This window comes from Corvus kubaryi, unplaced genomic scaffold (genome assembly GCF_017639235.1).
Source record: "Corvus kubaryi isolate FWS band 111438036 unplaced genomic scaffold, C.kubaryi_AGA036_p1.0 37396, whole genome shotgun sequence".
In the NCBI taxonomy this organism is placed as follows: Eukaryota; Metazoa; Chordata; class Aves; order Passeriformes; family Corvidae; genus Corvus; species Corvus kubaryi.
The window spans coordinates 30,835,783-30,859,442 of NW_024581135.1; the positions used below are offsets into that span (position 1 = coordinate 30,835,783).

General features: G+C 39.4%; 2 protein-coding genes across 2 annotated transcripts in view; one reads left to right on the top strand and one right to left on the bottom strand.

Annotated features, from left to right (window-relative positions):
- The window catches only part of WDR75 (WD repeat domain 75), a 17,545-nt gene extending 16,944 nt beyond the window's left edge, over nt 1-601 (bottom strand). The window contains exon 1 of the mRNA XM_042040858.1: nt 350-601. The gene's annotated coding sequence lies outside the window, so the exon portion shown is untranslated. The remainder of the gene's footprint in view (nt 1-349) is intronic.
- Nucleotides 602-697: 96 nt separating this feature from the next.
- Nucleotides 698-23,660, top strand: part of COL5A2 (collagen type V alpha 2 chain) — a 172,134-nt gene continuing 149,171 nt past the window's right edge. The window contains exon 1 of the mRNA XM_042040857.1: nt 698-780. The gene's annotated coding sequence lies outside the window, so the exon portion shown is untranslated. The remainder of the gene's footprint in view (nt 781-23,660) is intronic.

The window sequence follows — 23,660 nt, forward strand, 5'->3', positions numbered from 1 at the left end:
TTGTCCCGCCGCCACCCGCGCGCCGGCCCCGCCCCGCCCCGGCCGGCGCTGATTGGCGCCGCCGCCGCCGCGTGCTGCGGGCGGGCTGCGCGCGCGCCCCCTCACGGAGACACAGGAGCGGCGCAGGTGGGGAACGGCCCCAACACCCCCTCATCAGCCAGAGCCTGGTACCCAGTGCCGCGTCGAGACTCTCCTTAAACACCTCCAGGGACGGTGACTCCGCCACCTCCCTGAGCAACCCCTTACAACCACTTTTTCTCTGAAGAAATTCTTCTTAATGCCCCTCCGCTGGCACAGCTTGAGAATGTGTCCTCTCGTCGGTTGCCTGGGAGCAGAGCCCGCCCCTTACCTGCCCACAGCCTCCTGTCAGATAGTTTGTAGAGGGCGCTCCAACCTCCATTAGTGCCCCTGCCGAGCGCCCCTCAGAGCGCCGGTGAGTGCGGGGAGCTGGGGAGCTAGGGCGTCTGCGGGGCTGCTGCCCCTGCCCGGGGGATGCTGCTCATGCCCACTGCCATGCTCAGCCCTTCGTCTGAAACATCCCCTGGCCGCTGTCTCCGGCCATTCCCAGGATAAAAGGCGGCGGGAGCGCTGAGCGGGGCTGTGCCGCTGTCACTCCCTGAGCACTCCGGTCCCCCCTGACCTCAGGGCGTGGCACGGGCTGCCAGGGCACTGCAAGGGAGAGTCTTCTGGCTGGGTTTGGAATTGCGCCTGTCTGAGGAGAAAAATGCGTTAACTCCCTTGTTTAAGTGGGCAGAAAGGCTGAGCAGAGGAAACTGATGGGTAAGCTTCGCTAAAACCCCCCTCGTTCGCCGACGTGGACGAGCTGTGGGTTTGCTGAGTTACGGAGCACATCGTGTTCTCGTATCTGGAGAAAAACCGCTGTTAGAAACAATGTGAATGTCTGGAATACACCGTGATTTATGGTGTCTGGGTCCTTCACTGCTGCTTTGGAACAGCAATTGCAGTTCTTGCGCAGCTGTGTAGTTTTGGCGGCTGTTTACGCCATTGAAGGTATCTCTGGTATGCTTGTAATTGATTTTTAAACAGTCGCCCTTCACAGACAGTAATAGGGACAGGTGCGTTCTGGGGGAGGTAGTTGTGATCGTCCTGCTGTAAACCAAGTTATGTCCTTTTCTTGCCTGCGGACTGAATCCTAGTTCAGAAGTTAACTGAGGATTGTGTAGGGACAGTAGCACACACCGTGGAGTATTGTGGTCATAGGGAACGGGGGATGAGTGTGAGAGAGCACAATGCACCCAGGAACCTGGCTGCCAATCTCAGATGCTTTGACAATTAAACAGTGCACTCTCTCTGGAGCTGAGAGCAGAATCTACAAGTTCTGCCTAATTGCAGTTGGGTTTAACAGTTGTGTCGTGCTCTCATTCTGGTGAATATTTTAGAACCCAAAGGCAGATGCAAGCTAGTGCTCCTCCTGTATGGGACAGTACATCATGTCCAAGTTCTGAGCCAGAGGCACTGAGTAAAGCCAGAGTTCTGTCATAGGGGGAAAAAAGCAAGGTTTCTAGGAAAGGACAGTCCCTTTAATCCACACTATTATGTGAATGGGACTCTTTAGTCCAGGTCTACACTAAACATAGTCAAGTCTATTTAAAACACAGAAACTTGGCCTGTTCATCTTTCCCCTTAATGAAGGAGAAAGGCAAATACCTTGTGCATCTTCATGCATATGTTTTTGCAATGCACATTTATTTTTATCATTTTAGGAAATCTGCCATAAGCTTTGAAGCTGATAAACCATGCAGAGATCAAGACTACCCCCAAACATATCCTAGGGCAGGAGCACAGATAGATAAAACAAACCATATACCACCAGCACCAGTGCACAGCACTGTTCTCCCACAGCACTGCCACTGCTTTCAGGACTGGGTTTCTCTGCCTCCAGAAGCACAATTAATTCGATTTTCCTTCCCACACTTCAGCAGAAAAACCCAGTAATGCAGCTGCAATTAATGTGATTTCAGTAACAAAAGACTGCTTGCTTGTTACTATACACAGGGCTTTTTCAACTGTAGATGCTCTGTGTAATTCCAAGTAATGCTGCCCAAAGTTATTAGTAGTCCTATTCTAAATATGGAACATGACTGTGAATGAGATTGGGTCACTATGGCAGAGTTTAAAAGGCTTTTGTAGTCAAAGTTAAAATAGCTGCAATAAATTTATTAGGAAATAATACTAATTGGAAATAATTAATTATATATGAGACATAATTATATATAACTATTAATAAATAATGAACACACACGGTGTGTTTTAAAAAAAAAGTTGGTTTTTTTTTTTAGATGCACTTAGTCTTTAATTCATTGTCATAACCTGTATTTTAAGTGTGGTTTAGTGCACAGGTGTATAAAGAACTAAAGCTTACTTGTCCCAGTTTTTGGAAATTGAGGCAGTAGGAGATATTGAAAGTATTATCTGGTATTCAAGTGAGTAAGCAGCAAAACTAATCTTACCTGTTGTTTGTTTTTATTTGTTTGAAGGGGTGGGTTTGTATGCTTTTTATAATTTATTTGTTTAAATTTACATTTCCAGTATACAAAATTCATAGGTTTGTCTGTCTGCAGAAATTTGCTCTTGTCTTTCCCAAAGAAGTAACTTGATTCAGTAAGGATTCTAGTGTATTCAGCTGTTGGTTATTTAGGAGGAATTAATCAATTGAATGTGATTGTAAGTATTACAAGGTGTATTTTTGCAAATTTAAAAAAAATTGTATTGCAATGAATTGGGCAAATAGCTCATAGATCATAGCAAATAGTTTTGGCCAAAGATTGTTTGCATTTAGAATTCACTGTGTATTTGTGTAAGTAATTATAGGTAAACTATAGTTTCCCTAGTTGGGGAGAATGCAGCTGTAGTTCTGAGACATCTATTTTTAATGTTGTAAATAAAAATAGAATAATTTTAAATATGTTACCAACTTAGAAGGAAATCCTTCAGGAAAGAGGCAAGTTCTTTCTAAACAAGTGTTACTAGTTAGGTTTATGTACTCTGTCTAGACCGTAAGTTTCTAAACTGTTCCAACACTTGTGAAATCCCATGGAAATAATACAGTGTAAGAGTGATTAAGAGGAAAAAACACTGTGACTTCAAGGAAGCAGAATGACCGTCCCTTAAAGCAGGGTGTGATACACTACAGTACCGCTGCAGTTCATTAAGTCAGTGGTACAACACAGGACAGATGTCTAATTTGAAATACTAATTACATTTTATATTTGACTTTTTTCAGCAGGTTTCTGACTTTCCTGTACCCTATGTGATCTCAGCCTTGCTCCTTAATAGAATATCCAGCTATGTATCACTATCTGAAGCCTGGGAGCTGTGGTAACTCCCTTGTTGTCCCCTGTACTCTGCTTTCCCACTGGGATGCTGGTTGGCCAACATTTCATCATGGGGCAAGGTATCTGGTACACTTCAAAATCTGTTCTGTTTGTAAACTCCACAGTAACACTCAAATGGCTTTTTGTCTTCCATTTTGTGTCTTTCTCAACCAGCTTGTGGCTGCAAAGACAAGAGGGGTCTGAAATACATGCCTTGAAGTCTTCTGTAAGGAAATCAGTGCTAAGAAAGGCTGCTTGTTAAATAATGCCTTCATGTAGGAGGTGATGTGACTGACTCAAATAATTGAGTACTGATCTGCCTAAGTAAACTTAAAGCAAAGACAGTCTACTCATATGTTGACTTCAGTTTGGGGAATATATTTATTTGAAGGGAAATCACATTGTTTTCTTTGTGGTACACAAAATGTAGCATCTCATTTGCTGAAAGAAAAATTAACATGACAGAGATGAGAAGTGGGTATGCGGCAGGAACACGTGGTGTTGTGGGAAGGTCCTGCAGCAGGACACATTAATAGTTTCCAAGTTGGCAAAGCAGCTGTGCGGGGAGGGGAGGCTTGGTTTATAGAGAGAGGGTGTCCCCATTATAGAAACGAGTCAAAGCCGCCGTCAGCACTAGAGGGTGCTGGAAGAACGACTGCAACATGAACAACTCCGTGTTTGAAGTCCAGAGCCCCCGAAAAGGGGAGCTTGCCAAAGGTGTGGTGCCCCTCAGAGCTCTCTGTTCTGAGCCAGCCTTGCCATAAACAGCACACTGATGTTCTCCTACGGGATCCGCTGCTGTCAAAGGGAAGGCAGGCACCTTGGAGGGACTCTCTTGTGTGACATGCTCTGTTTCCTTAGCAGTGCTCCACAGGTGATGGCAAAACAAATGTAAACACTTAAACCACTTTTTCAAAGAAGTTTTGTTTAGAAACATCTCTAACTAGGGGGACTAAGCATATGGTGAGAATGAGTAGAGGCAAACTTTATAAATGGAAATTTGAATCTTGATAGTGATTCTGAAGTTGCTCTTTAAAATAATTTCCCGTCTGTATGTTTTGATGTCTGATAAATTGTGAAAGAGTAAACAGTATAATTTCAGTTTAATTTAAATAGTTGATTTGAATGTCCTTTTTTCTTTTGAAGATCATGAACTGTTTAATACTACAGAGTTCTTGATTATGATGTCATCCCATACTAGTTTGATTTTACAAGTTCTCTAAGTACCTTGGAAATATTGGCCAATACGTACTGCAGTACATTTAGTTTGATGATAGAGCTGTTTGGAATTTTTGTTACCAACTTTTTAAGATAAGGAGATATCAGTTACCTCGTAAGGAGGTAATGACACAAGTGAGAAGCCTTGCAAGTAAATAAAATGGATATTTCATATAAGAATTTGACAACATGGATTCCACTGAAATTTCTTCCCATTTCATGCATTCCTTTTTTTTTTTTTTTTTTTTTTTTTTTTATGGGAAAGAGGGAATAGAATTTGTTTTCTGACCATTTCTAGTAGTTAGAATAGAAAATACTGTAACATATAATGACAGCAGGAGCTCACCTTGGGGTGGTGTGGATGTAGTTGACCTTTTCTTCATTCATTGGATTGTGCCTTTCCCTTGAAAAGGGCATTTTGTGGAGATGTGGTACCAACTGACCTCCATACGGGCACAGCTGGGCTGTTGTATCCAGGTTGTGAATAACGAATAACCTTCTAGCCTTGCTGTGGCGACTCTATATGGTCCTGTGTATGTGTTCCCATATGGTGGTTTCTACAAGCTGTGCATTGTAGGGTATGCCCAGCCACTGCCCTGGAGGGACATCTGCTGAGATAAGGAGATTGCTCAATCTCCCAGGAGAACTCCCCTGGAAAGGCAGCCACTTTTCAGTTACGGCAAGAGAAGAAGACAGACCCAGAACCCTCTGGGAGACCCTATGCAGATCCTTTGTAGCCCATTGGCCTTTACCCTCTGACACCCACCCCCTGTATCCCTATAAGAGCTAGCCCCCTGCCCCTGAGAGGGCAGAGAGATGCTCATCCCTGGCTTCCCTTCGCTGGGTACGGACCAATAAAGCTGCCTTGTGTGGAACAGCTACACGGGCCTCTCGTCTCTCTCTGGTCTGGCCTGGAGGCTGCCCTGCAGAGCTGAGCTGGAATCACGAGCTGACAATCACTAAAGAGCTGACAGCTTCTGCACGGGCCCTCCTAGCCAGCAGCTGAGGGAAGACACCGGGCCTCAGGAAGGCGATTCCTTTTGGGACCATCTCTCTGGACTGACCCCTCACCAGCTGTCATAGTGCATCATCTGCATTTTCTGCATCAGTATGTGCCTTACACCAAGGCATTTACAGAAGAGTCAGGGTTTCAACTGGAGGAACAAATGCCTGGTAGGTAAAGTGCCAAGAGTCTTCTAGATTAACCCAATAGCGTGGAGACAGTGTCACTCCACATGCATTATACAGCTCATTTTCCTAATTGAAAAACAGAGATGATGTCTTGTACACATTTGTAATGGCAATGCTAGTCAAATCCCATGGCTATTAACTGCTTATTAATACCAGTCAGGTGTAGAGGCGTGAGGCTGGTTTTGTGTTCTGGTGTCTCTCCTGTATTCTGGTAATGAAAAGAAGCTCTGAAATAAATGATAATAAGTATTTCCTAATTAGCTGTGACACTTAAAGACTTTAAGTTACGTTATCAATAAGGCATTGGCTACTGCTGGACACTTTTTCCTTTCCACAAAAATGCGAACGGAGCAACTCATAACTGCTGAAACAGATGTTGAGTATTCAAAAAATAACCTGAGAAGCCAAACAGAACCTGCACCTCTAACTTCCTTCTGAACTGGAACTGTTCAGTGCAGAGACTCTGCTACAAAAAGACAGGCATACTCTATTTTACTATATGTGGAGGTCTTGCTTCAAGGGTTTGTTCTTTAAATAGTGGGTGTTAGTAAGTAAGGATACAGTTTAATGGAAGCAGTGCTAAAATGGGCCTCCATTTTATTTATGTTAAGCAGCTGCTGAATCTTTAGTATCTCCTGTCTCATGTCTTTGAAGATTTAATTTTTTTCTTACTGGTAGCAGAGGAGACAAAGCTTTCTTCACCTAGGGAAGGTAAGTACTGCAATAGTCACAAAAAGATTCTGGCTTAAAAGGAGAGACTCTCAGTCTTTTAGAAATGTTGTGCCTGTAGTCTAACAAATGTTCACAGCCTTTCCTCTGATACAAACCAGCTGTAACCATGCATTACTGTGTGTAAACAGTGTTCTCCTGCTATAAGTGTTTCCAACAACAAAGCAGGAGATACAAGGTTTACTGTTCTCTTCTCAACCGACTTGTGTTAATTCCCTACTACTGATAATCATCCCATTTTAAAAAATCCTGTCCCATTCTTGAAGCCAGCAAGAACAAGGGCCAGCACTGGATTACATGCCCAGTGATGGGATGAAAGCTGGCCTAAGAGACTGGGATCTTGGTGCAGCTTTTAGTGTCTTTGTGAAAAGTCTCATTGCAAAATCTTGGAACTCATGGAAACAATGTACTTTTTATGCATTAGTTCATCAGGATAGCCACGGCGCTACTTTTCAAGAAGGAATTCATTGAGCAAGCATAGACTCTTCTTTTTTTCTTCAGTGTTTCATTAATTAATTTTAAAATATTCCTTACTGGAGGTGGTTATCTTTAATGGGAGAGAACTCTAAGAGGAGCCTCAAGGGTTCATAGATCCGAGTTAGTGATACTTCAGAACTGGTGGGTGTCCTGAGTAATGTAATGTAATGGGTCAAGTAAATATCCACTTTTCCTTTTCTGATACTGCAGCTACAAGGGTTACTTGTTCCTTTCTCTCATACATCTATTTCTTAAAAGAAATGTACCCTCTACTTTTTTCCTAAATTTTGCACTGATGCCTTGGCATTTGTGGCATCTGTCTGACACAAATGGACTGACTCTGAAGGGTGGATTCCCTTTGCTATTTGTGTCTTCTCTGAGATAAAAAATGCCAACAGAACTTTAGTTTGTAAGTGTATTCAAACTGAGGTAAGACTCATTTCCCAAATTATTTCCAAGCACCAAGTCCAGATGCCTGTTGTTAAGGTTTGGATTTTTCTCTTGCAGCAGCTGCAGAGTGGATTTTTTCTGAATAGTTGTATTGAGTTTCATAGCAGGGAAAACTGCTCTGTTGCCAAATGGTTGTTACCATGATTTCTATTGAAAGAAGGATTTTGGAGGGAAGAGTGAGTCCAAGTGTGCTGTTTATTTCAGAGTTGTGTGGTATCTTTTAAAGCACAATGTTTTTAGTAGCCTGAGTAAATTCTGCTGCTTTAACTAACAGGAGAAAACCAGCATGAACCATGATGTATTCTGAACTGGGGCTTTGTAACTGTTAGAAACAACAGTTAGTCATCATGGAATAGCTTTGTATTTTAAGGCCTATTGAACTGAAAAGTGTAAATTAACAGGAGAATATCTCCTAGCTAATGTGCAAGTAACAGGTTGTGTGAAATGTGGTTTAGGCGCTACACCCTCCAAATTCTGTCCTGCCTAACCCAGACATGGCTGCTCACTTGTAGTACTGCATACCTGCTCTTTTCACATTCTTCATCCACAGGCACTAATTCTGTCTAAAGGATCTTCTAAAATGCTATGCACATCCATTATATCCTTCACATACTCTTTCCCAAAGTTTGCCAGAACTTGGTAGCTGGTGGAACAAAGATTGCCTTTGGGTTTATGCTCATGTTGCCTTTAGCAATTGTTGCTATCACTGATGTTGCTAATGTTCTGTAGCTTTAATTAGGGCATTTTTTTTCTGAAGGCTGCATGTTCTACTGGCACAGCGTGCTCTATATCCACATGGTGCACTTGGAGGGCCCTGAGAGAGTGAGAGTTCATAGTAATGAACTGCAGCTGATTTTGTGGCTTAGGAGGAAGGCATTGCTCCAATGAACTAACAAGGATAGCACCATATTTTTGAAGGCAGCAGTAGCACAGTCTTTGCTGTCTTCAAATGATGGCAGGTCTTATTGAAGGATCCCAACACAAGTAGTTGCATGAACTTCTGGACTTATTTCATGCTATTCCTGAAATGCATTATTGCAGCAAGAACCTGAAGCTGCTACAAACCATGCTTTTGGTTCATCTGGAGCAAACACTGTTAGACCCCCCTACTTTTAGAAGTCTCAGAAGTGGTGGAATTTACCAGATGTTGGATACAGTTTCTAATTAATTAAATGGAGGTGAGAGAAAATGCTCTGTGGAATGGAATTGTTCATTTGGATTACTTTGGTATTCATGAACACTAAGTCAGTCTTCTGTTCAAAATTATGCTTAAATATAGTTTTGCTCTCTTTCTGTTGGACTAAAAAGTCTTTTTGAATAAGCACATTAGGTTGTATTGTTTTAGGGCACCTTTGTAAATTTATGCCGATTTAGATTCTTTGTACATTGTGGTAAAAGTAATCTTAATCTGATTCACCTGAGCGTCCATACTTGTTGCTCCTGTGAGAGAGAATCTTACTGAGATACTTGTTCTTCTAAATTCTTATCCAAACCCTTTTTCATTGCAATTATTTGCTTATTTGTCTTGGTTCCGTTTGTTTTTTTTCTTTCATGTAAATGCCTTCTCCTATCTTGACTATGTATTTAATTCATGGCTTGCTGTGAGTAAGTTAATACATCCTCAAGCTATTATGGTTTCTATGGCAGATTTTAGTTTGGCCTTATTACTTCAAGTTCTATTCTATCCTCTTTGAAGGTAATTAGTATAAATTCTTGTGGTATGTTCTGTGTAGTTTCACTTCTAGATTCACAATTGCCTTTCATTGTCTTCAGTGCTATTCTGCTTGTACACTGCAGTAAAACTGTTAAATGTGTTATATGTTTGGGTTTTTTTTTTTTTTTTTGTGAAGCTGAGTGTGTTTACTGTGCCACTGCTATATTTTTCCTGCTTAACATACTATTCTTTTTCATTTTCAAATTGTCTCCTTCCAAATTTCAAATATTTCACTAGTTTCTTTATCAGTATCAGTGGTAAATAAACTGACACTCCCTAGAAGTTTCCTCTGTCTCTGAAGAAAAATGTCCCCAGCACAGCCCACAATCTAGGGTATGGTGTGTCCTGCTGTTTTGCTGCCTTAATAGGTAGGTGTCTGGGTAGCTAATGCCCTTTAATTTCAGCAAGATTCTGCCACATGCCCACTTCTATCAGTTAGACTGACATACCACATAGGTATTTCCTATCTCAGGGATGAATAAATAAGATCATATTTGACATTTGTGGATAAATATTTTGCCTCCATTCTTCCCTAAGACTTGCAGCTGTCATGATTTAGGAGAGCTCATGGTTACTGGCTGTGAAAGGCCAGACAGAGCTCCTGCCAGAGCCATGAAAATCTTCTGTTTGGTCAGCCAGCAGACTGGCTGTTGAGCAATTTGAGACCCTCCCTTCCCCAGAGACTGGGTATTTTGTAACCGCAGTGTTTCCAGGCACTCCTGCATGGACAAGAGAAAGCCATCGGAAATGTTTAGTGTCTTACATGTTGGTATAGGAGGAACTGCAGAACTTGGCTGGCAAGGCAGAATTTGATACGTATTCAGGCTCTCTATAAAACAGATTGTTTGTTAGCCACACGATGACTTCTGTGGAATCTGTGCTCTTCAGTAATTGTCAGGCTTGAGGAGCAGGACCAAAGGTTACAGTTTGCAAGTTAAATAATCTTGTCCTAAAGGATGTGTAGCTTTGGAAATATCCAAAATAATCTAGGCTGTCAAAGTAAAATAGCAAAGGTATCAGCAACTGACATTTTTTGGCTGAATTTTCAACCTCTGTTGAGCAATAAGGTCTGTGGACAAAAAAAAAATTCTGAGAGCTCCACAAGAGAGTGGCTGCCAAATACAACAAAGGTTTCCTGTGCAAATCTAGAGAGCCAGGCTTCAGTCAGCCTTATGGCAATTGCTGAAATTTGCTTACATCTGCATTTTTTTTGACTGGGTGTGCTTCAGGCCCACAGGGGTAACCAGTTTTAACTTTGTGAATTATGATTTTCAATTTAAGTGGAAAAAAAAATGCAAATAGTGTAAGAGAAAACCATATTAAATGGTTTGAGCGAAATGCCATGAGGTTTACTTTTACTTGTATGCTGCCATTTATTACTAAGAGCCCACAAGCACAAGAACTCTGATGCCGTTGTATTTATAAACTATTTCCATGGGCAGTGCTGCAGTTCTTCCTGTTTTCTGTTACTTGAAGCCAATTGAATGTTAACTGATGAAAGGTAATTTCTGGGTATCGTTCTTTTATGATGCTGTAACAAGAAGTATTTGTTCCCCACTAGCAGACCTTCCTAGCTGGGTCTGGTGGGCAGGTACCTGGCACCAGCTGTTTAGTTGTGTCATTTTCCATGTTATTCTCTTCCTTGGGTACATGTTGATGTCGTAAGAATGATTTCTCACCTGCTTATGCCCCGCGTTGTGGTTGTAAGTCTCTTACAGCTTTGTGCAGGAGTTGTGGTTGAGATACAGGTGTGTGAAAGGAACTGAAGCATAGCACAAAATAAAATGGAAGGAATATGAAAGTTCTGGGACAAACCCTTCTGTTTGATATGGACTCACCAACAAAAATATTTTTCTCTGCAACATAGTATGTACACTTCTGTAAGCTAGGCTATGTGCTGCTTTGGAAGTCAAAGGGAAATAAATGTTTTATGCATACTTTGTCACACTTTCGATTAAACAGGCTTTCAGTATAGACCCTCCTTTGACCTAGGATGTCTTGATCTTAAAAACACAGTCACCTGAAACTAAATTGGAATCATCTTGAAACAAAATCACTGAAGCTTTAATTTCCTTTTTTATTTGTGGATGCATATGGAATAATAATTTTGCTTCATAACTTCAAGCTGAAAAATAACTTTTCATATCTATCAAGATTTTCTTTCAAATGCATTTAATATTTTATGCTTGATTCCTAAGAGGTATGTTGATGTTAGGAACAGGGAAATGAAAAAGGACCTCCTCTTCTCAAGGACAGATTAAATTTTTTTTTTAATTGATTAATTTTTTGTCTCTCTGTGACTTTGAAAGCTAGAGGACAGCTGAATTTTCCAGCGGCAAAAGAAGTGATGTATAAAAATACAGGAGGCAGGGCGGGAGAGTCAAGACAATGAAGCAATGTAGTGTGAAAATAGAAATATCAAGTTTTTCTTTTGACAGTATTGAAAAAGCAGTAGGTGAACAGAGCATATATTAAGTGAGGGGACAAATCTCAGTGTGATGTTACGGTTTTCTGACTTGTTAAGCACACCAGGAATTCTTACAAAAGAAGGAAAGACTGTTCAAAGCTGAATGTTGTGAACTATGATTAATCTGAAAAGGCAAGTCCCCTCGTTGAAACTTTTAGACTTAGCAAAGAGGAGTGTCGTTCCCTTTGTGCCCCATATGGAAGGATCTGAGAAGATTTAGATCAAGAGACAGAAGAGATGCTTATGGAATGTCAACAGCACACCAAGAAGCAGTTTGTATTTGTGGTGGAGGATCAGCAGAAGCAGAAAGGACTCAGAAGGCCATGAAACTGAATTACTTTCATTTGACCTTTTTCTGTGGATGGTCACTAGCCTAGAGTTTTGGAAATGTGTTGAGCCTGTTGAAGAGATGCTATATTGCCAACTGGCTGTGCCGTGTGGGTGAAATCAGAGATCCTAGTTTTCATCATCATCTTCCACTTCACTAGCCATTAAGTTACATATAGTCTCAAAGAAGTGAAAACTGCCAGCATGATCTTTCACAAAATAACAAAATGAACTTAATTGTGGCAGCAAAAAGAGAAGCCTTTTTCCATCAGGGTCTTTGTATCCCTCCCAAAGGTTTTTCACTAGCGGTCTTTGTACAGCACCAAGTATGGGCATCTAACCTTTCAGTTTGCACTGAATAATCACAGAATTGCATACAACCATACTGTAATTCCATCAAAATGGACCAATTACTTGAGTACTTAAGGTCTGTTTACCCTGAATAGGGGAAGAGAAGGACTTTTATAGAGGTTTATTTCTATATTCCTTGTGGATGATGCACAGTGCATAGAGCGAAGTGAACTTACCTGAGGGGAGCTTGGTGATAATCTTTTTTTAGGACTTGCAACATCATGCAGTCTGGACGAAACCAGCCGTTTTGCTTTGAGGATAATTTGAAAAGCATCTGTTTTCAGATACTTTCATTAGGTCATTCCATTAGAAATGGAAACGCTGGAAATATTTTTGATGGGAATTATGCAGTGGAAAAAGAATGCAGTTGTATTTTATCTCTAAATGGCTTTGTATTTCAAAGAAGTTTACAAAAAAAGTGGGCTTCTAAGCATGTCAAGCAAGTTTGAAAGTGTGAAGATCAAACTGTAAGTGAACTTGATAATTGCATCTCCAGTTTTGATGTAAAAGTGGCATTTTGGTGAACACTTTTGTTACTCAATTTAATAATGAAATTATTTCCTGTGAAACTCATTCTCGTATTAAATTAGAATTTTATCTAGAACTCATATGGCCTATATTTGCTTGAGATTAATGTTAGATGTGCAATGAGATGGTACCTTGAGATGTATTTTTAATGTGATTTTATATGTGATACTGAGGCCATGCTATTCTTTGAGAGCAACTTCCATAGCTGCTAGAGCCTGCTGTGCTGACTTGTTGAATGTACCCCCAGAGCTGAGGAAGTCATGGTGACAGTGTCAGAACTGGAGCATTCTCTTGCAGCAGATCTGCAGAGAGGAGACAGAGACAGGTCATTAAATACTGCCTGCAGAGGGTATTGCCAGTGTCTGCAGACAGCAGAGACTGGCATCATGATTAATGAGAAAAAGGACAGATTTTACCCAGAGAGGGTATTGTGGATCTCTGCATCAAAAGGGTAATGTCAAATAATGCCTTTTTCTATCATGTAGATAGAAGCCTCTGTCATTGGTACAGCACGTGAAAACAGCCTGGGGGAAATGGTGATTGTCTGTAGGAGCTGGAAGTGATGGATTATCAGGTGACTGTGTTGGAACAGTTGGATATGTCTATAGCTAAGAGAGCTGACTGGCGCTTGGCTGTGTCTAGGGAGGACATGGTGACAACACTTGTGTTTTCTTAAGTACTGTTTCCCTCTCAAGTTACTCAGTTTAAATGCAGGCATTTAATTTAAAATGCATTAAAGAAACTAAAACTAAGAGCAGGTATGATGTTGGTAAGGGTTATTCTCTCAGGTAACTAGGTTAGTATTTACAGAGAAGACCTGTTTGCCCAAATATTGACAAAAGTGTTTTCAGTTTGCTTCCAAAGGTAAAAGGAAAAGAAAAAGGAAAATCCAAAGAAAAATCAAAAGATAAAATTTCTGTGGTCTAAATTTGTTGAAATGCTAAATGAGGGAGATGAGAGGAGAGAAGGAAGGTGCTGGACACTCTTTGACTAGAAGGGCTAATATGAAATGAAATCTGAAAACAAATGAAGACAGGAGGTGGATGAATAACTTCTGTGAAGCTTTTGGGTGGATTTGTAGGTTGTTTTGGGGTTTTTTTTGGGGGGGGTTTGGGGTGGTGGTGGTGTTTGTTTTGGTTTTTGTCTTGGTTGGCTTTGGAAATCTTGATTTCTGTTCTAACTGTTAAGGGTATGGAGTGCTAAAGCAGGGAATCTGAGTGGGATAGATGCTGGTTTAATTGCTCTGCAACTGTCAAGAGCGTGCAACCCCTTGGCAACTTCCCTGTGTTCTGACAGCAGGCTGATGGACAAGCAGGCAGAGGAACAATCTGATCACTTTTTCCACTGAACTAACTCCTGAGCACCTAGTGTTATGCACTGGTGTTTAAAAAATTAGCTCTCAGAAAGTGAGTGGGGAGAAGTCACAATTTATGTACAGCAATAGGATATATGTTTAAATATACACTGTGTAGATACTGATAGCTGCTCAATAAATAGTCACCATAGCAGGTGCTAAAGGACATCCCTGTGTTTGAGCTTTGGGGAGAGTACAACTGTGGTATACATTAGGGAATCTGCACCAGATCATACTGTTCCATGGTGTTTATTAGTTCTTTATCTACTTACACTTTCAAAATCCCTTTCTCTGCTTTCTTTGTGCCAGCTCCTGCTTTTGGATTCAGGGGTCAGCCCTGATTGAATGAGCTTACATGAAGTCAGCTCCTAAGTCGTCCTCCCCACAAGCTGAGAGGTGTTTTGGCATAGAAAAGAGGAGTGGCAGGAGCCTAATGAGTCATACCCAGCTGTTAAGTAAGATTTATGTTGATCAGTTAATTGAAAACAAAATAGTAACATTTCTGTTTCGAATGAACTGCATAGTCTTCTACTTCCCTTTCATAAGGGTCCTTCAACTATTTTCTAGCCATGCTTTTTAGTCCCAGGAGACCTTACCGTAAGTAAAGAGAAGGTTGGAAGTAACTTGCCCTTTGCTTAAAGGCTTAGTTTTGCTTTTAAGTCTGTCCCCTGTCAAACAGAGCATCTGCTTTCCAGAATGTGACTCATAATTTTTAAAGAAAATAAAATACTAATTACTAGCTGAAAATGCTAATTGCTAACTGCTCAAGCAAGAGCAGGACAGTCTTCTATTAAATTTAAGTGAATTCCTTTTGGTTCTCTCTGCACTAAGAGAAGCCTGAATTGTGTGTTTCCATTTGGCCTTTGGGAGTACAGCTGAGACTTGAAAAGATATACTTTAAGAAAAATTTTTTGTCTTGGAGAAGTAATCACTTGTTCTGAACTGAGATCTGAGTGCCAAAATGTGTATGGTGCTTAGGCAGGAGAAGGGAAAAGCCTGTATATCACCCTAAATAAACTAGCTCCTCCTAGGTATATGTAGGAAAAAGATTAACTTGTTCTAGAGTGAAAGGTACAGCATGGTTAAAAAGAAAGGCATATTCAGTAGTTAGGAGTTCTCTAGCAGTGAATTTGTTGTGGTTCTTTTGTTAGTTTGTGAATGATAATGAACAATTTGTGGATTGAAAAGAAGCACCGTTCTGCTACATCCAGCTTGCAGGTAAAATTTTGACATGAACAAAACATTGGGAGTCTAGAGCTACACTGGTTAATGTATATAGTTAACAACATGTATTCCGTCAAGGGGTTTCTTACCAACATCTGTCATTACATATCCCACATTCTCCTAGTGGTGAAACTTCTCACTTACCAGTATTCTACACATAGATTACTTGAGCTTATAAACTATTCTTTAATGTTTTAGTTATTTTGAGCATCAAAACAGCCAGGTTTTCTTTCCAGTGTTTACTTAGAACTGCTCCTCCCGGAGAGTAAAAGAAGTATCCAGACCATGTTATTTTTAAGGTGTTGCCTAAACCCATTCCAAAGCCAGTTCTTCAGAGGAAAGCAAAGACATAATTCATCTGCTGAAAAGGAATAACTTTTTTTTCCCCTAGTTCTGGCGGAAAAAGCATTCCCTCATTTTGTTAGACAGCCAAGCAAATCCATGACAAGTAATTAATCAAAATAATATATCAACTTTTAGTAAGAAAAAGAGAAGACTTGTATTCCTACTCAAGAAGGTGTCTTAATGTTTATCTATACTGCAGAATATGTATTTGTATTAGTGACTAGCAGTAGGGAGAGAATTTGATTGTTGTATGTTTATTTCTGTGGGCCTATTTGAAAGTCGGTGTAAGCATTTTCCTTTGAAATAATTCAGACACCTACAGAATACCATCCTATATTGAACAGGTCAGAGCCAGCATCTTCCAAGGACTTAACATAATGCCATATCAAGTGATACTTGTCTTCCTAATTCTGGGGTTTTGTTTAGCCACCCATCTTCCTGGGAAATTTACATGATCCACTTATTCAGAGAACCAGGCTTTAAAGCTTAGGATTGCAAACAGAGGAATAAAAATATTCACTTTTGGCTTTTTTGTGTTTACCTTTGTTGTAGGGTTTGTTACTTGTAAATATTGTGGATTCCCCCACTCAGCTCTTTTGACTTCATTGCACTGTACAGCAGTTAGCAGTGTAAATTGTGATCCAGGCTGGCCTTGCTACCAGAGATGATGCCACAAAAGGTGGGGATGGGAGTAACTGCAATACTCTCAACCAGAATTTTACCTTCAGAATGACAGCAGTAGTACTATAGCAAGTGGATTCAGGAGGTAAACTGAAAACAAAAGTAATTTGTGTGTTGTAAACTTCAGACTAGTTCAGTCGTAAAGGCAGTTTCATGGGCTATGCTTGAAAGCACACACCCAGAAGAGAAACTTCAGGAGGAGCAGCACAGTACCCTGCACAACCATCCTCATGATGTTGCTTTTCTTCATGTTGCACTGCCCTCTTCACTAACCTCTTGCATTTCACAGACTCCATGGCTGGGCACCAAACTTTTTGTAGCGAGGTTTGTGATTCTCCAGCAAAATGCTATTAACACAAATATTTTGTGTTCTTGCTTCCACCTTGCTTTGGTCAGTAGTGGGATAATTTTCTCTTAATCCACCTACACTGCTTTATGAAAGTGTGGCATTTTAAAAGGGACATGAAAGTATTAGATACCTAAATGAACAGCTTTGGTTTGTATTCCTGAGATATGAATTAAAAATAAATGAAAACAGATGTGTCTTATTTCTCATTTAAGAATGATTTTCTTGGCTAATAATGAAATTATTCTTAGTTCAAGGCTCTCAGAATAAAATACAGAATACAAATATAGTTGTGCAGGTCACTATTTTCAGTCATATTTGCATAGGTTGGGTGATTGAAAGTCATCTAGAGAGACCAGTTCTAGTGGGAAAATACCAGTATATGTTTGACCTATATATGTGATTGTCTCCTAACACCTGCTGTTGGCCGTGGTTGGTGATAGGAGAATTGGTCCATTGTGTTTTTACAGTAGGATTAAAAATAACTTCTGTTCATTCTTGTTTGTTTTTAGTATACTAAACCCATATTCTCTTATTCTTTTTGAACAACATTTTCAGTGTTCATAAAGGTAGTAATATTTTTAACTTGAAAAAATATTCCTGCTAACTGCAAACTATTTTTCTATATTTTGAAGCTGCCATGAGGTAGTTAAGATATGCTGAATGTGACTCCACAGGAGTTTCTATTCAGCTTTCTGTTTCACTTGGTTACCATTTCATGCAAACTTAGCTAGTGTTGCTCTAATAAAGAATACAGAAAACCAGTAATTTGATCTTAATATCTAAAATATCTGTACCATCTTGGTTCATGTCTGTTTGTGCCTTTAGCTAATGGGACCAGAAGGGTTTAGCTTTGTGTTCCAAGGTCTGTTTTTTAATAAGAGATTTGGTAAGTTAAGAAAGATAACATATGTTCATGTGCTGCATTACCCAGTTAGAGCCCAGGCTTTGTCCTGTCTTCAGCTGTCTGACTATATGTGGTGCATCCTGAGCAGCTTGGCATGTGTAAGATCTTTATCGCCCTGTAGCTCTCTCCGATGGTCAGCACTTGCCCCTGAACATCACAGCCCAGCAGTAACTTCACTTTATTCCTTGCTAACTGGAAGTGTGCAAAGTTCTCCTGCTTTGGAGAAGTGACATTTGTCATTTGTCAGGAGCAGAAAGACTGAATAAAATTACTCATGTCTGTTAGCACTCACTTTGCTTTCTATTGGGTGTTCCCTTGTTAATTGCATTAAGGATGGGATTTGTAACACGTACCTTACAATGCAGCTCAAGCTGTGCCTTAAATTTAAGATTTATTCCAAATTCCTGCTTCAGAGGTGTTCTTCTACCTACTTTACTAAAATCACTGAATCTAATTCAGTTTGTGAATAAGACAAATAGTGAAGTCTTCTAGCAGGACCTGTGGAGAGAGAACTGGAAAAGTTAGGTCATGTTCTTAGTCAGTGTCATGCCCTGCTGGTCACTGGCTTGCATCAGGAAGCTGAAACTTCCTTTTGCTTGGTTTATTGATTATTTAGGGATATTTTTTCAGAATACAGAGAAACAATATTTGAAGACTTGTCAATAAACTTTTTAAACTCCAAGACACTCTGGCATCTGAACTGTAGAGGTTAAATTATTCAGGCAAAATACCCCCAAACAAACAAAACCAAAAATCCACCCCAAAAAGCAGAAAGAAATTCACAGTGATATTTTCACATTATTTAAGAATTGCTGTGTGATGGGTTTTTTTTATTTTGCAAGTCATTACACTTTTAGGATGATGAAAGAAACTATGCTGTAAATGCAGTCATCACAGTTTTGGAATGTCCTTGCTTTGAAATGTATTGCTTTAAAAGTATAACTAGACAACTTTGATTTGTGTTCTGCCAGTGTCAGGTCCCAGGCTTTGATCAGCTTTGACCAGTGCTGTGGTTTTTCTCCAGAGAGAGACTGACACAAGGAGAAGGAAATACTTCAACCCTAAGTATCTGAAGGCATGCTTTAGTGACCATGTTTTTTCTTCATGAAAGAAGAGGATGGAGGAAAAGGAGATGGGAGGCTGAAGGAAAATGAAGTAGTTTTTGTTTTGTTGTTTGCATTATGCCACTGGAATGTTTCATGCACTTACTGGCAATAATTCAGAAAAGTTAGCTTGATAATTTACACAGTGGATCTCTGGATCTCTCTGAAGCTTTTCCCCTTCCTCTATGAATGTCCGTGTCTTTTAACAGAGACGACTTGTCAGCTGTGTCTTTGCCTGTGATACCTAAAATGGGTACCAGCACTTGCATTAGAGAATGGTATTTTTCTTCAAGTGGTACTTTGTTGGCACCTGGAATAATGAGATTACTGTTGTCTTGTTTTAGGCATCATTCAGGTGTGTGATGTATATAGTTGACATTACAAGTAGGTGTGCTGCCACACACAGCAGGTACAGCTAAAGAAGTATTATACCAGTCCCTCTGTCCCCAAGGACAGTTACAGCCAGAGGTAGTCAATCATATGCTCTTGTTGGTTTGGATCTCTTCTGACTACTCTGCTGCTGTCATATACATCATTAAAGTAGTTTAAAGGGAATTGCTTCTGTGTGTAGCTGTAGTGAAAAAGAAATTTTCACTACTGTCTTGACTATTATTTTTCCATAACATGTTTGAGATGAATGGGAAGGAAAAAATGTGGCAAGCTCCTACTCTAAGATAAATTAGATTGGTATGTTTCAAAACACTTGAGAAAACTTCTGTTAGGAAGTTGACTTACAGATAGGTTGATTTTGTTTATCCAGTGCACAGCCATAAATATTTTGAATTTTTGTTAACAAAACCAAAGATGAGTTGATAGGTTTTTTTTCCCCAAGATCTCTATTTCTTTTGATTGTTCATTAGAATGCCTTGATCCATATACTTAAGAGTCTACCTTAAAGCTGTGCTAGTCCAGCTTTTTAGCTGTCCATGTCCAGGTGACTGGTGCATTTTTCTTGAACCTGTCTCTTACTTTCGCTTGACCTGATGTACTCCCCGTTTTGAGAAAAACTAGATAGTTAACCCTGCTGATTTTTCTGCTATTTACAGCTACATTGATTAGCCACCATCACCTGAGTTCAAGGCACAGTTGTCTAGGCTTCTGTATATTTGGGCAAGATATTGACAGAAATAGCCTAATGAATGTTTTTTCTAGAATTCTTAGCAACTGCTTTTGATGACAGTTTTAGTACCACATATATAATCTCCTTTTTTGGAAATTCTACTGACCTTATGATTTGTAAATCTAAAGAAAAGCTCTTCTGTATTTATCTGTTCTCTGTCCTTGCTGTGACAAAGTGCAAAACCTCATGTCCATGGCATGTTTTTTAAGTTAGGGGGGAAGAAAGCGTATTCATTAACCATTTGCCAAAGCATGCCTTTGAATTTTTTCTGTTCATATCTTTTCAAATACGTATATGCTGTGAAATGAGTGTTTTGTGCATGAAAATGGATTATTGGCAGCTTGTCTTCTGACCAGTATTGTCAAGTACACTTTTTAAAAGCTTTCTTCCCCTTTGTGCAGCATTCCCCAAGAGATTCTATTTTGAAGGAGCACTGAATTTTCTCCTGTATTTCAGTCCCAGTTTGTCTTAATTAAGCTTTTTTTTTTTTCAAACAATAGCCTCACTTTTTAATCTAGTGTTACAGTGAATTCAAACTGAGAAGACATTTTTCTCATGCAGTTCTGTTTTTTTCTGGCGTTTAAATGCTCTTAAACTGCACGTGTTTGAATTTTTAAGAATCTACAGCACTTCTCAGAAAAACAGATGCCATACATCAAAATCCATTTATAAGCTGGTGTAGCTTGTCTCTGCAATCACAAGTTTCTGGTTTGGGTAACAGCTTAAGTTCTAGATGTGTATGTTTTTTACTTTTAATGGGTCTGCTGGAGTGGCAGTCATGACATCAGTCCAAAACAGAATTACACAGTCACTGGAAAATGCACACTTTCACTAGCCAGCAGTGAAAGAAAGAAAGAGTGTGTTAGACTGTCAGAGTTTATACTGTGGAACAGATAAAAGGCCAAGTGTAGCAACTGCCAGTTAAATAATTTCTAAAATAAGCCAGTGGATTTTTTTCAATTGAAAGATCAGTTTTTCCATAACTTCTCTAGTTACAGTTCCTGCTTTAGAAACACTACTGCAAAGCAGAGGCAGCAATACATAATCCAAGCTTTTTTTTTGTTAATGTAGGTTTTATTTACATATGTGTACAAATTACATGTATATAATTTATTTTTTAAAATCACTCTCATTGCAGCATGAGGCACTATTTATCGTCAGTCTGCCTAAGTCTTTGAAATAAGCCCTGGTGAATTTATTTTTTAAGTCTCTTTGAAGAGATTTGGGAAATCTGTGGCATCTCAGATGATGCTATCAGTTAATGAAAATGGGAGCGAGGGTCGTAGGGCTGGAAATAACTTCCAAGTACTGAAGACTTGGCTTCCTGCATGTCTGAAAGTACTGATGTAGGACAACTGGCAACCTCTCCCCCTCTTTCTCCATCTGGAGCTCTCTAAACTCTTTTTCAGGAATTTTTGAATATTTTTTCTTCAGTTATAAAATTTAAAATATTTTGCATGAAAATTATCAAACAGCTTCTTAGTTCTGTATGTGATCTGTTCTACTGCGATCTGTTCATGTTGCTTTAGCTTCAGAATTGAGACTAAAGGTGACCAAGGCTTTCAACAAAACCCCTTTGAATTTCAGTTTGGAGTTTAAATTTACTTATATCTGAATCAGCTGTGACTTGCTCACATTTTTGTCTGTGCTTACAAAGCTTACTCCAAGCAGGATAAAAAACCAAAACCCAACATTTTTCATCTCACCAGCCTTTGGAACATTTTGTGCTATTTATTACAGCTCTTTCCATCCACAGTGTATTCAGTGGCAAAAGATGCATTGCAGCTAAAAACCTACTTCTGGTTTTGTAATCCCACTTCTGGTTCCAACAAAACTCTCAGTACAAATGTGAATTGAAACTTTGTCACAGGTTTGTAAGAGATCAGGCATGTGAAAACTAGGTTAATTTAGTAATTGAGCTATTTGCTCATTTAGAACCAGCCTTCAAAGATCTCTTTCAAGTCAGACTTTGGAGCTATGTGTTTTAAGTCATAGCCTGCTTTCTCGTGAAGTGTAGGATTATAAGGTCCAGGACACATTTTGTGTTTTGTCTTCCTTAGTGTGTTTTTGCTTGTTAAAGACAAAGACTATGTATGATTGTCTCTGGCTTTCTTTGTTTCTTATTTTGGGAGGGGGAGAAAAGAGTAATACAACTAATTGTGTTCATGTAAAAAAGATGTTTAGAGCCTGATGGACCATGGAGTTTCCAAGCTTTCAACAGTTTAAGTATTCATACACTGTAGATTTAATTTTCTCAGTTTCGCATACATAAAAGCAAAACTTGGTTGGATATATACCAGCAACTTTCCAACACAGTAAAATGAAACAAACTTTTGAACCTCTTTAAGGGATTGTTATAGAATAATTTTTCTTTCTCTTCTATTACGCAGTTTCTGGCTCTGTGGAGTATTCATTTTCAAACTAGAGTTGCTTTACCTTACTGCTAAGGCAGTTTCTCCCCATTTCAGGGTTGCTTCACAAATCATTTGGGTAGGTTTAAGGTACAGCAAGACAAAATTTGGAAAAGCTCTGTTGCAAGGGAATAAAAAGTTAAGGGTTTTCCCACTTAATAGGGGGTATAAAACTACAGAAGGAGAATAAACTTGGACAAACTGTAGTAGATATTCCACAGATTATGTCCAACTGGTTTTGATGCCATAAATAGAAATCCAGGAACCATCTAAAACTCTTGCCAGTCAAACAAAAATATCCTGAAACTAACCTTTGAACATCATTCATATTCCTTGGAACTGCATTGACCAAGTACATAGCATAGCAGCTGCCTGCTTTGTAAATCAATAAGAATTTTATTTACCCATTGATTTCAAGCATTTTAAAGAGTTCCTTTCTGGATCAGTGGAAAGCATGTTAATGGGTTTATGTCTGTCCTCTTATAAATCCATCTTTAATGTGCCAGCACTAGCCTATGCTTTGCAGACATGCTTATTTTTCTTCACGTATCACCTTCTCTGCCATCTCCCTTTGCTGTGTTATGACTTTAATTACAAGTTTGAGGATTTACTAAGCAGTTTTATTGCATGCTTGGTGTTAAAACAACTATTCTACCCTTGCTTTTGATGAATCTGCAATTGAGCTCAGAGTTGCACTGATGCCTGGTGCTGTCACTTTACACAAGCATATCACAGGACCATTTCCTCACAAAAATATATTTACCACCATAATTTCTGGGGAACTGAATGCTAAACTGCCACCACAGTAAATGCTTTTAGAGAAAAGAAAGTAATAAGAGGGTTTTAGTACATGTTTCCATCTGCTATTGCCCTTTCTGACTCTGAAATAACATGTAGCATTGTCATGATAGAATTTTCCATGAAAAAACCTACTGGCAAAACCTTGGTTTCTGCTATTGGAAATTATTACCTATTTCTAATAAGTAGGCCATTTCAGCCAGATAAATTACTCACATTATTGAAATATTAATTGCACTAAGAAATCATCTCTGGAGAAGGTGTGAAGCTTTGAAATGTAGTACGAGTTCAGTTTTGAGAAGTCTAGGAGACCAGTAATTAATAGGACTTAGCTCTGTGGCAGGGCCAAATAGAAAAATGAAGATGTATGAATTGTATCAAGAAGTATTTTCTGAACAATGAATAATATTTTTTGAACTAGTACATGCATTGATTTCTCTATCCAGCTAATACCCTGGAAATTATGGAGAGGAGATGAAATTCTATTGTATGAAAAAAAGAAAGGCCCTGGCTATAAAAAGCTATCAAAATGTATATGTGCCTGTGTTGCATGTTGGATTTGAGAGGCCTTCCAGAAAGACACA